This window comes from Dasypus novemcinctus, chromosome 15 (genome assembly GCF_030445035.2).
Source record: "Dasypus novemcinctus isolate mDasNov1 chromosome 15, mDasNov1.1.hap2, whole genome shotgun sequence".
NCBI lineage: Eukaryota > Metazoa > Chordata > Mammalia > Cingulata > Dasypodidae > Dasypus > Dasypus novemcinctus.
The window spans coordinates 48,644,814-48,659,637 of NC_080687.1; the positions used below are offsets into that span (position 1 = coordinate 48,644,814).

Consider the following 14,824-nt stretch of genomic DNA (forward strand, 5'->3'; position numbering starts at 1 on the left):
TCTATTTACACATTTACAGTGATTTTTTTAAAATGGGGGCTAATTTTGCAAACTGGTAAAAGAGGATACTTTTTCAGGATTAAGCAGTTTATTCTTTGATAATATATTAAAATTTCAGAACTACTAACTGAGCACACCAAACATGGGTAGATATTGAGCTTGACACTAAAGGTGAGCTATGAAGAAGAAAGATTTGGCTACCATGTTTATGAGGATGAACAGAGACCCATGTTAACAGTTCAACATTATTAAAATCATCAGCTTTTAATAATTTGTTTTAAACAGTATTCATGATTTTAATATTCAGAACTTACTCTAATTTCCTTAAGACCATTTTAAAGTTAGTCTTGTTAATATCCTTTTAAAAAAAAGATTTATTGAAGTATATCACTCATGCATAAACATATAAACAATAATTGTATAATAATAGTTGTGAACTTACAAAACAAACATTTAGAACATCATACAGGACTCTCATAACTCACCCTCCCACCAATAAATTGCATTGTTGTTAAACCTTTTAAAATAATGATTAAAGAGCATTGTCAAATTATTACTGCTAGCCAAAGTATTTTCCCCCAAACAACCCAATATTATTATTATCTTTATATCATTTATTTATGAACATACATAAACAATTAAGTGTATAGTAAAAGTTATGAACTTACAAAGCAAACATGCATAACATCATATAGGGCTCCCATACATCAACCCTCCACCAACACCTTGCATTGTCATGAGATGTTTGTTACAAATTAGGAAAGAATATTGTCAAAATCTTACTACTAACATACTCCTTATCTTACATTTGGTCCGTTTTTTCCCTCAACCCACCCTATTATTATTTTTTAAATATATTTTTTATGACAGAGGTTGTAAACTTATAAAACAATCATGCATGTGTGCAGAATTCCCAAACAACTCCCCTCCATCAACACAACACATTGTGGTGGAACATTTGCTACAGATAAGATAATATCATCTGGTTGTTACCATGTCTGTAGTGTACTTTTGGCTCAAATTTTCCATATTGCTTCATTATCAACACAGTACATTTTTCACATAGATGCAAGAATACTATATTAATACTACTAACCACAGTTCATAGGTCACTCCAGCTGGATATTTCCCTTGCTTCTCCACATTCCCAACACCCTGCAGTAGTAATGTACATTCCCTCGAGCTCACAAAGAACACTCTTGCATCTGTACCATCAACCACAATTCTCATCCACCTCTTGGGTTACTGTACTGTTCAGTTCCTAGATTATTCTCTAGCATTCTGTCAATTGGCATTTACATAACTAGACTACCATTTTCAGTCACATCCCCATTTATAAACTAGCTGTTACTCACTATGTGTTACCATCTACTCTATACATTTCCACGCTTTTGCAGTAAATTAAAACTTCTACATACATTAAACATCAGTGGTCTATCTCAGTCCTCCTTTTATCTCCTTTAAGAATCCACCACATACCACTAGAGCTTGAAGATATTTTTCTGCAAATTCTTCTAGAAGTTTTATGGTTCTTGCTTTTATTTTAGGTTTTTGATCCATTTTGAGTTAATTTTTGTATGAAGTGTGAGATAGGGGTCTTCTTTCCTTCTTTCAGCTATGGATATTCAATTCTCTCAGGACCATTTGTTGAATGGACTGTCTGCCCAAGTTGTGTGGGCTTGACAGGCTAGTCAATAATCACTTGACCATACATGTGAGGGTCTGATTCTGAATATCAATTTTGTTCTATTGGTCTATGTGTCTGTCTTTATGCCAGTACCATGCTGTTTTGACAACAATAGCCAGGTAATATGATTTAAAGTCTGGAGATGAGGGTTTGCTTTTCCTTTGTATGATGTTTCTGATTATTCAGGACCCCTTACCATTCCAAATAAATTTGACAATCATGTTTTCAATTTTTTTTTTTAATGCTGGTGGAATATTTTGTTGGGATTGCATTGAATCTGTATATCAATGTAAGTACAATTGACATCTTAATGATATTTAGTCTTCCAATCCATGAGCATGGAATGTTCTTCCAGTTATTTAGGCCCCTTTTTTATTTCTTTTAATATCCAGTTGCAGATTTCTGAATATAAGTGCTTTACACCGTTGGTTAAGTTTATTCCTGACTATTTGAGTCTTATCTGTCATATTTTATATTCACCTGTCTTTTGACACTTTTAGTTACTTTTATTGATATAATCTTCATTTCTAGAGTCTCTTCCAGGCCTCTCTCTCCTGTCTATTCTTTTCAGGCTCTAGCACACCATTTAGTATTTCCTGAAAATCTGGTCTCTTGATTAGAAATTCTGTCAGTTTCTGTTTATCTGTGAATATTCTAATCTTGCCCTCATTTTTGAAAGACAGTCTTGCTGAATATAAGATTCTTGGTTGAAAGTTTTTCTCTTGTAGTATCTTAAATATATCAGACCACTGTCTTTTTGCCTCCATGGTTTCTGCTGAGAAATCAGCACTTAATTTTATTGGAAATCCCTTATATGTTATGCATTGCTTTTCTTTTGCTGTTCTCAGAATTCTCTCTTTGTCTTTGGCATTTGACATTCTGTTGAGTATGTGTCTCAGAGTTGGTCTATTTGGATTTTTTTTCAGATGGAAATACATTGTTTTTCTTGGACAGGGATATGTATGTCCTTCAATGGGGTTGGGAAATTTTCTACCACTATTTCTTCAGATATTTCTTCTGTCCCTTTTCCCTTCTCCTCTCCTTCTGGGACACCCAAGACACGTATGTTTGCATGCCTTTTACTGTCATTTAGTTCCCTGAGACCTTGTTCAATATTTTCCATTCTTTTCTTCATCTGTTCTTTTGTATGTTCACTTTCAGAGGCCATTTCTTCAAACTCACCAATCCTTTCTTCTGCCTCCTTAAATCTGCTATTATATGATTCCAATGTTTTTTTAAAAATTTCATTTTTTGCACCTTTCATTCCTGTAAGATCTGCTATTTTTCTATGTATGCTTTCAAATTCTTCTTTGCGCTCATCCAGTGTCGTCTTAATATCCTTAATCTCTTTAGCCATCTCATTGAATTTATTAAGGAGATTTGTTTGAACATCTATGATGAGTTGTCTCAACTCCTTTATGTCATCTGGAGGCTTATCTTGTTCCTTTAACTGGACCATAGCTTCTTATCTTGGTGTGGATTGTAATTTTTAGTTGATGTCTTTGCATCTGACTTACTAGAGTATTTATTCTGGGTGCAGGTTTTCTCTTTAATTTAGGGCTTCCTGTCCTTTCTTTCTTGCTGGTTGTGCAGTAGGAGCCAAGCATGTAGTTGGTGGTGTAAACTGTGGAGGTTCAAACTACCCTCATGTGCCAGGGACCAGTGATGCTTCTTCCAACTTTTTTCCTTTGCCAGGAGTAGGGACAGAGTCACAACTGTGTGGAATAATCGAAGTCATGCAGGCCATGACTGTCATTTCCCAGAGAGTGATGAAGCTACAAAGCCCTTTCTTCCCTGTCTGGGGCAGGGATGATGTGGGCAGCAATCTGTGCAGTGCAGGTCCAAGATGACCGTAGTTGTCCCGGTAGGCTTCCAATTATTCAGTCGGTGCCAGCCAAATGTACTTGCAGTTATCTGGATAGCTGTTACAGGGCCCACCAGCCTCCTCCCTGCCAGCGGTGGGTCTGAAGCGCAGCCTAGTGCTGCAGACCAATCTGGGTGAAAGAAACCTGTTCCTACCATCACTGTGATTTTCGGTCAGCCCTGCTTCCCCTCAAGCTGGAGGCAGTGTCAAAATGGAAGCCACAGGTCCCCTTCTGACTTGGAGAGATTCACATCCCAGCTGTTCCCAGTGTTATATCTAGCCAGCCGAGTGTACCAATCAGTAGCTGAAATCAGCAGCCAACTGTCTTGTCCTCCCCTGTTTTTGGGAAATGGAGCTTTCAATTCCAGGAGTGGAACAGCTCCCGAGGTGGCTTGTGCCTCCAGTAGAGGATGGGCACCTTCCTCTGGGGTGTGGAGCGCTCTATCTACAAGTCTTCTCTGTAGATGGGCAGTCTCCTCCTTCCATTTCTTCAAGGATGTGGCAGGATACTCTTCTGGCCTCCTGGAGATCCCAAACAGGTGCTTCAGCTAGCTCCAGAGAGCTCTGGGTGTTTGCTAACTGCCCTGTAGCAGGAACTGACTCTAGGAGCTCCTTACTCTGCTACCATCTTGCTGGTTCTCCCTAATATCATCCTTTTTAAAATAAATTGAACATGTTTGTCATAAATCCCTTCAATGACGAGTATAAACACAGTAAAACATAAATATCAGTGTTTTGTTTCTGAAGTAGTTCTTTTGTCAAAGTATGTCGACCATACTGAACTGGTATGAAAAGGACTAGGATAGTTACCTTCCAAAAATAAACTAACCTTTAAAGGATAATTTTCTGAAGAACATAGAAAATTATATATGTATATAAATATACTACATATAATATACAGTTTAGCATATTATTCATTAATTCACTATAATTATAAATATATACATTAGAATTATTATATGTATAATTTTCTAACTCTTTATAGTGCATCAATGTGGAAAGTGCTTTACATTTTATGCAAAACCATTATGGTACTTTGCAAGCTTTTTATATAACTTTATGTGAAAAACATTGGCATTGACATCAGCCATAAAGAAAAGAAATCTCCATATAATAAACATTCATACTATTTGCGCACTGAATCCAAAAAAACATTTGTGAAAATGCATTGTCCTTTCTTAAACTTGATCACCACTGTATCTATGTCCCACTACAGAGGCAGAATGGCAATTAATTTGTTACTTTTCTATTTCACAACTCTGCAATCTTCATTAAATAAATGAAAAATATTGGCCAATCTTTAATTGGCAGAAGGGGAATCCAAGGTGACATTTGGCTCAGGCAAAGTAAATGTACAATAATAATCAAATATTTCTACAAATTATATTTTACTTTTCAATGTAAGCTTCCTCTGATTTGAACATGGAAACATTTTTCATTGTTAGTCTAAGATTATGTTTAGTTATAAAATATTCCAAAAATATTTGAAGTGGTTGCTGATAAAACATTGATAGAGAAACAGATGTCCAGATTTGCATTTATTTTATATATCAATATATTTAAAATAACTATACTTTTAAATTACATATATTTTCACTGAATAAAAGTTAAATTATATGGGAATTAATTCCTTATTAGTGTATTTGCCAAATAATATGAGTGTATATTTTCATCTACTAATAATGTCTTATTTCATTCAGATATGTCACCATTTTAGAGCAAATTCACTGGATTTCTTTTTAACTTTTAAGTTCATAAGAACTAGATTAATGGTCTTCTGATTAAAAGGCTTATTTGTCATTGTCTTAAAATTTCAGTTACACATTTAACTTAAATTCAAAGTTTATGAAAATCACATGCTGAAGAATATGTGGCAGCATCTATTATTTTGTCTAAAATCTGTCGCATTTTCCTTTAACTTTTCTATCTACCAATAGCTCATTCTAATGTTCTCTAAAGGGTCACATTTTGTTCTTCTTTTCCTAAACTTGTTATATATGAATATATTAAATGTGGGTGTTTTCTCATCTTTGTGCTTAGCCTTGCGATAGCATCCTTAAGCTATAAAATGTAGACGGACAGAGAAGCTACCATTTCTTCTACTCTTCTACCTCTCTGTAAGAGTCCCTATGCTTATCCTTACCAATAAAAATGCTTCTTTTAGAAAGCTGTATTTTTCCTTAGCCCTTGATTTAACATCACTGTCTTTCCCAGACTCTTTTTCATTTGTTCATTTAATTCTTATTATGTACTTAAGAAATGGAACATGCACAATGTAAGGAATACAGTCTTTTGAGACTTGGAAGATTTCAGTGGATTTTAACGCTCATGTTTCCTCTCCTCTAATTACACTCTACTTAGGGGATCACATTTAACCTCCTGGCTTTATTATTTGTGTTGCTTTAGATACATAAATGTTACATAGAAAATATAAGGGGATTCACATGTGTCCTACCTCCTCCCCCTCCCACATTTCCCCCCATTAGCAACATCTTTCATTAGTCTGATACATTTGTTACAATTGATGAACACATATTGAAGCATTGCTACTAACCATGGTCTGTAGTTTACATTATGGTTTACACTTTGCATCACAAAATTTTTGAGGTTTTTGGCAATATGTATAATGGCCTATATCCATCATTGCAATATCATGCAGCTATAAGTAAAATTTGTCCTTATCTATAAAAAAATGGGTTTAGAAACTTAAGAGTATTAAGTAAACTATTGTTTTAAAAATATCTGCTTCAGTACTGGCACATAGTAGCAATTTGATAAGTAATAATTTTCTATAAAACTAAAAAGTACCATTCTGTTTTCACTTTTCCCATCATGATCTACACAATTACTTGTTATTTATCAATGCATCATTCATTCATCACCCATTTACTAAATGCTTTCAGTGACCTCAGATGCCATACCAGATATCACAGAAACATGTAAGGCAACATCCTTGACCTAAAGGACTCATTTTACTCTACTACATAATTTTATCTAAAATCCTGAAATCAAATTTGCCTGTACTCTATTATTGAAGATATTTCTCAGAATTCACTGTGAGATCTCATTTTTTAAACCTATTCAATTAACGTCTGTTTATCATGCATTATGTTTGAGGCACAGTGAGTGTTATCTCTATTTTCCTTGACTTTGCAACATTTGACATTGATTAGCATCTTTCCCATGTTGAAATTCTCTTCTTGGGGCTTATGTTATTTTATACCAACATTCTTTTCTTCATGCTTCTCTGACTTATTCTTATTACTCTACCTTGATATACTTTATTTCTTTCATTCCCTCTTACATGTTTCTGCCTTGGAATTCAGTTCATTAACTTACCCCTGCTTTATTCTCTTAGTTTTCCTCTGACTTCACATGGAGCTCCAGTCTTATACTTCCAACTGTCTGCTGGATGTTTACATATCTTACCACCTCAAACTCAATACATTTGAAAATAATTCAACATTTCCCTCAGCATACGACCTCTTATAACTAAGAATGTCTTGTTATTAATAGTAGCATCAGTCTCACAGATATTCAGTCTCAATACCGATCTGTTTTGCTCCAGAATTTATATATGGGAGGGCAGTAGAGAGGATATTTCAGTAACATTGGAGGAAAGAAAAGCATGGCAGGGAAATTTTTCTTGAAGGTTTGCATAGCAACTGCATTTAATATTTATTTTTTTAAAAAAATATATCCTTATTAAATTTGTCACCTTATTAAAAATGACTGATAAATAAAGGTCAGAAATGAAGACAATGCTTATAATTACAATGGCCCTTTTATACCAGACAGTGGAATAAATAACAGAAAGTCATTGCCCTTGATTTTTTTTCACCTGTGTTTTGCCATGGATTTACCTATTTTTTTCTAAGATTTATTTTTTATTTATTTCTCTCCCCTTCACCCCCAGTTGTCTGCTCTCTGTGTTCATTTGCTGTGTGTTCATCATCTTGTTGTGTCAGCTCTCCTTGTGCGCGGTGCCATTCCTGGGCAGGCTGCACTTTCTTTCGCGCTGGGTGGCTCTCCTTATGGGAGGCACTCCTTGTGCGTGGGGCTCCCCTATGCGGGGGACACCCCTGCATGGCAGGGCACTCCTTGCGCACATCAGCACTGCGCGTAGGCCAGCTGCACACGGGTCAAGGAGGCCTGGGGTTTGAACCGCGGACCTCCCATGTGGTAGGTGGACGCCCTAACCACTGGGCCAAGTCCGCTTTCCTATTTGCCTATTTTAAATATAGTCATAGTTTGGCTTTACTATGTATAAAAAGGTAGTAGTCAGGGAGATTTTCTAGTATAAATACATTAATATGCCAAATATAGGACAAACAAAAGATTCAATTTTTATTTTGAAGATGTCATGTATTCTCTATTTTTTCCTCAGAATTTACAACTTAGTATAGAAATATACTATGTTTCTGTTTCAAAAGTGTACATATTAAGCAGCATATTTATAATCAATATCCAAAATTCCATAAAATTAATGAGGTTATGCTAGATTGTGAAACTTTGAAAATTAAGTGCAAATCATTTTATATTAACTTATTTCTATTTCAATTGTAAATATCAAAGATAAACTTCATTTTTCAAAATAATATTGGCTTGTTTGTTGACCATTTGATCATTTTCAATGATCTTATTTAACTTTAAACTCTTCAATAAAAACTTTATAAAATATATATATTAGTCATCATCATTGTAGCAGAAGTAGCAGTAGTATATAGATTTACTTTTGGAAAACTGTTTGACGTTATGAAGGGCTAAAACCTCCTGCCATCCCTCATCTAAACACATCCCAGGATACCGTGACTGATACATATAACTGTTTTTCCAGCTCAAGTCTCAGTTGTTGAAGTCCAGTAAATTTATGTTGCACAATGGTTCAAATATGTCCATTCCTTTCTATTACCACTGCCACAAAACCAGTCTCAAGAGTTCTATGACCTTTCATTCAGAGAACTGCAGGAATCTTTTAGATTCATTTGTCTAGAATCTTTTCTCATTCCATCTATCCAATTTATTACTCTCAGGTGAATTTTCCCAAAGCAGGATTTTAATCATACAACTTTTGGGGTCGAGTACCCGATTATTTCTGGTTTGCCTAACAGATAAATCCAAGATTCTTTTTCTGAAATTTGGAACCCTATGTAATCTGGCATTAATAACTGGAATTACTATCAACTACTCACCTATATAATATAGATTAATGGGTAGCAATAAAGAATGCTGTGTAATGCACTTTGCACTTTCGGTTTCTTCACTTCAGCTAGTAGCTATTTGTCCCTCCTTCCCTCTTATATTTTAGCATTTTTCACCCTTTAAAATTTTAGCATTTTTCCCCCTGAACTTTCTAGTTGGATCTTTTCTCTGTGGCCTCACATGCCAGCAACAGGGGTGACTGTGCCTTTCAGTAATGTGTACTTTTGACTTAACTTAAAGAACATTGTAGAACATAAACACTAAACTTCGGAGTTTGAGGGACCCTAATTTCCCATTTAGAACAAAAGGGTCAGAAAAAGAATAAAAAAAAAAAAATAGAACAAAAGGTTCAATGTAGAACCCTGAGGTTTTTAAAGAGATGATTTATATACATATATATATAAACTACCTATATGGATTTTGTACATAAACATATGTGAATGCTCATTTAAAATTAATCTATCATGAAGTCATCCAATTGGTTTTACAAATTTTTACGATGTTATTGATATTACCTCTATATCATCATATTGTAAAATGCCTTTATTATATCACAGACATTAATATAACAGTATTTCTAAATATTAATAATCTCTGCTTTGCTCTCTTTCATAATCTTTACAAAGAACAATGTGGGTTTGAGAGGAGAAGTAAGGTAGAATAAACTTAATTTAATCATTTCCTTGGCAATGATTTTTGGGAATTAGGTATATTGTAAAGAATTACAAGTTGTCCTTCCCAAACATAAAAAAGTTGATTCTCTATACTTGCCTGATACCAATTGAAATTAAACATTGCATTAGTGTTAAATGGAAACTCATATTTATGACATTCAAAAATATTAAAATTAGGTAAAGGGGTGTCTTTCTCAGACTGACTCGTCTAATTACATTCTACTTAATTATTGCTGTTAACATATTTTAGTTCTTTTTGAATATCATTTTATAGATAATGCTATCAAGTGAGTTATCCATAGTAAACAATCTTGAATATTTCATATAAAAAATGTCATTATATCACAAACTTATTCATTTTAATTTTTAAATGTTACGTCTTATAAATCATTTGGTAGTACTAATTAGATTCGTTACTATAATCAAATTATATCATTTTCTGGACTCTCCTGAATTTGTACTGTTAAATTTATTTTTAATTATCCTAAGTCTATTTGTAATAAAAATAGTTTTTGAAATATATGGAACATTTCAGTATTTACTGTGTTTGTTTTCTACAAATAATTTTAAATGTTGTGATAATGACCAAAATTGATAAAGTATCCTTTTTCATGATTGAATAGCTTTTTATGTTGTAAAAGTTGTGATTAAAATAATGAAATATCTAGATAGAGGATCTTTTTATGAAATAAAGAAGGGAAGGAAGGGAAGAGGAAGAAAATGAAAACAACAAATGTATTAAGAAAACATGTGTCTTTAGATATAACTTAATAAAAAGCAAGTAGGAAATCTGCATTTTATTTTATAATTCTGATAACTAATTTTCTCTGCCAGTTCTTCAAGATGAGTTTTAAATTAATGAAATAAATAGTCCATTGTTTTTTAAGTCATCTTAATACCTCTACTGATTGATTTTCATATCTACTAAATTTCTATCCTCTGATGATTTTTCATAAGAGCTCTCTTCCCCAACTTAAAAAAAATTTCAATAACAATTATTATAATGTCTAATAAATATTGCTACTAATTTCAAAATGTAAGTAATTATGGAATTTTCAATTTGGAAGTAACTTCAGCAACTTTTTCTTTAAAACATATCCCTTACAAAATTAACATGATCCTGTTAGTTTAATTTGTATTTTCTCCTGGATACTTCCATAAAAGAGTAATAGCACAGTGAAAATATAAACTAGACTTCTGCTTTCAATCTCTACTCTGTCTAGAAAAAAAGTTTATATGCATATACCCTATCATTTTAAAAAATTAAAAAAAATTGATAACTTTTTATTAGTTTTAGACACTGGGTAAGGAGATTAAGGATACTATTTGACTCTAAAAGCTCACACTCCAGTGGAGAGATGGAGTAATTAAAAATAAATGAACATTTCAACATATTATGGAGAATCATTGAAGAATTTCATGTATCCTGGTAGCAAGATTACCTTGGACTATTAGCTAGAATAATGTTGTGGCATTGTGTGAAATAGACTAGATACCAGGCAAACTGAAGGAAATTAGTTTAGAGAAGAGAATAATTCCCCAAATAATAACAAATGCTATGAGGCTGAACTGAGACAGGTATCTGGGAATGTTTTAAATTGATCAGGATGCTATTAGGAAGACAAAATCAATAGAATTTGATCACAGATTTGAATATGAGCATCAAAAGAGAAAAAGAGGTCAAGCAACTCCCACATTTCTGGCCAGCACAATGACTATACACTTCCTTATGATATACTAGAAAAAAGATGGATTTATACATTTTGAGGGACAGACAGTGGTGTTAATGTTGTACATCTTAATTTAGTGTGGATCTAGGGCATGCAAATTGAGATTTCCTGAAGAAAATTAAATAGAGCATTATGGAGGTTATGAGAATAGGTTAGATCTAAGAAAAAGAAATTAGTCTGCTCAGTCTTATTTAAATTTGGATTTAGATTGAATGATAGTGCTTAAACTCACTGTACTTCAGTTTGTTCATTCATATTCTAACAACATCAAGGAGAAAGAACATTAATTTTAACTAAAACAATTAAAGTGCTTAAAATAGTCTGTAGAATGTATGTGCTCAATGAATGTTAAGTAAAAGAAAAAAGTGATGTCTCTATTTACATATCATTTGGGATGGAATTTTGTTCTAACAATGTTGTTCTGGAACCAGCTGGTCTTGGCGGAATGTGCAGCAGCTTGTGAGGAGGAGAAAGAAAAATTGTCATAAATTTAGGTGTCTTGCAAGAAGGGCAAGTCCTGTGCCCAGACAGTGGGACAGAATAATTCAGTAGTAGAGGATGAATGTCCAAAGTTTGTTTCAAGTCATTCAACAAGTGAACTGGAGACCAAATATAGCCCATCTGATTTAAGGTCATTCTAGCATACCTTTCAGAAAAATTCAGTTATTTATTCATTCATGTGTTTAACATCTGTGAATCAGCAGGTTTATGGAACTTAAGTAATACCTATGCATGGCATAATTGTTATAAAACAGATTGTTTCTTTCCCCTCTCAAATTATTAGCCATAGTCTATTGTAATTACTGTTTCCAGCCATCTGGAATCCCACTGGAATGTGAATGGCATGAGACATTCTTTATTTGTCTCTGTGTATTCCTAACTCACTAGAATGTTTCCTGTCACTTAACAGGAACTCAGTAAATACTTGAGAGATGACTGGATGATAGGATGAAATGGATCTTGATTCAATAAGTAAATATATTTGGAACTTATATAAGTCTGAGGTGCCTAGTTACTTATTAAATCAGATTTATTGAGGGATAATTTACAGATAGTAAGGTTTACCCTTTTTAGGTAAACAGTTCTGAGTTTTAACAGAACTGGATGGTCATGAAACCACTATATCTACTACTATAAAAATACATAATATTTCCATGACCCCAAAATATTTCTTCATGACTCTTTTTAGTGATACTTAAGCCCCATTTTCAAGTCTTGGAACTACTGATCTGATTTCTGTCCTCATAGTTTTGCTTTTTTCAGGATGTCATATAAATGTAATCATATATTGTGTCTGGATCCTAAAATTCATAAATGTTGATTTTTCAGTAGTTTATGCAAAGCAACATTCCATTGAACAGATATCTGAGAAATTATTTATCCATTCATCAGTTGATGGGAATTAAGCTTGTTCCAGTTTGGGGCAATGCTGCTATAATCATTTGGGTACAGGTCTTTATGTAGACATAAATTTTCATTTTTCTTTGGTAAAATATTTGCAATACCTGTTAATGGAATTCCTGAGTATATGGTAAGGTTATGTTTCACCTTATCACATGTTATGAATTGATTCATGTCTCTCACAAAGACATATTCCAACCTCCCAGGCCTGTAGATGTGAACTCATTTGTAAACAGCATCTATGAAGATATTACTAGTTAAGGAAAGGCCAAAGTGTATTAAGCAGGCCTTAATCCAGTATAACAGTAGTCCTCATAAGCAGAGGAAATTTGCACATAGCTGTTGAGTTATAGATTGCTGACAAGCCACCACCAGAATACTCTAGATTTCAGAGAAAAGTTAACTTTATCACCACCTTAATTTTTTAAGAAATGTAATGTGCTTTATTGATGAAAGTTTAGCTTTAATGGATTCAAAATTACTGTGTAAAATAAGTGTTTTTAAAGTACATTTCTATAGGGAGAGATTACCTCTAAGTAAAAGAGCAATTACCTATTAGCAAAAGTATATATTTCTATTCAGATTGAAAAACAGAATGGGATTTACAAGTGTAATTGCCCCATCCAGGAACACACAAATTCTATCAGGTGGCAGTTCACTCTAACTATGACTTTTACTCAAACACTAACAAGGCTTATTGTGACCACTTGCAAATCCTTTTTTTAAAATTTTTTAGCTTTCTCTAGCATAGTAAATAAATGCCAGAATAACCCAAATAATTGACTCCTTGCATGGGTGTATTCTACAGCCATGGAACACTTTTTCTTAGTAAAAACATTGCATAAGGCACTAACATAGAGACTTTTTTACAATTCAGCAGTAAAAGGCCAAAATTAACGAGAATACCAGTTGAGTTTGTGAAGTACTGCACCTGCATAATTAATGTATGTTGACCTCATTTTACTTTTGTTGGAACAAAACAAAACAAACTGACCCTCCTCATCCTCAGATTAAACTGTGGTAAAATGAAAATATGGAAGCAACACGTGCTACCCCCTCTTGCACTGGGATGGCTTGCCCGTGTCAGGAGAAATGCTAAAAAGCACCAGTCAAGTGCCCCTGCAGCTCCTTCAAGACAAATTCACCACCTTGATTTTTGACTTTTCATGTCCAAACCATGAGAAAAAGTATTCCGGTTGTTTAAGTCAGCTGATCTGTGGTATTTTGTTATAGCAGCCCTGGCAAACTGAGACTTAAGAGAATAATAAATTGTCTTCCAAAGTGCCTATGCAATTTTGATTTCCATTAACAACGTATGAGAGATCCAATGACTGCATTCTCAACAGCACTTGAAATTTTGTGTTTGGGTTTTGTTTCTTTTTTTCTCAATTTACTTGTATTAAATAGCAAAAGGGATACTGATGGAAAGTACCAGAAATCTGATATTTATTTGGGGTGGAAGCTTACAGTCACAAGGCCCTAAAGAGTACAACTTAAGGTTACTTCCTCACCCAAAGTCTATTACCACATGTTGAAGCAAGATGGCAGGTGATATCTGTGAGGGTTCAGCCTTCCTCTTTCCTCTTAAGGCTCCATGGTCTCACCTTCTTCTGATCTCAGCTTAAGCTGGCATAAGGCTCATGTTTCTCCCTGGAGTGCAACTGTTTCCAGGCTCAGCTGCTCTGTTCTCTTCACAAGGTCAACTATAGACTATCAGGCTCATTTCTCTTCCCAGGGCTGCAGGATCCTTTGCGTATCTTCTCTCTATGCTTACTTCCCAGGGCTCCAACATCAAAAACTAAAAAAAAGAAAGACCCTTCTTTGCCCTGTAGTTTTCTCTGAGTCCCCGCCCAACAAGGGGACATGTTGTCTATTGACTTGGCCCAGTCAAAGCCCTAATCATAATTTAATCAAGTAAAGTGAAACCTCTGAATCTAATACAATCTAATATGCCCAGAGGAAGACCAGTTTACAAATATAATCCAATATCTATTTTTGGAGTTCACAAATAATATCAAACTGCCACACTACTAGATGTTTAGTGCTATGTAATTGTGGTTTTAATTTATGTTTCCTTGATAGCTAATGATATTGAGCATTTTTCCTGTGCTCATTTGCCATTCATATTTTCTTCTTTGGTGAAATCTTTGGTTCAAATATTTCTACCCTTTTACTATTGAATTTTCCTGTTTCTTATTATTGAATTGTGACAGTTCTTTTATGCATTCTAGATTTAAGTCATTTCTTGGATATATGCTTTGCTATA

The 14,824-nt window shown here is 33.9% G+C and overlaps 1 protein-coding gene across 1 annotated transcript in view; it reads left to right on the plus strand.

Annotated features, from left to right (window-relative positions):
- LOC131273421 (uncharacterized) overlaps positions 1 to 14,824 on the plus strand; it is a 433,118-nt gene that overhangs the window by 37,701 nt on the left and 380,593 nt on the right. The window lies entirely within an intron of this gene.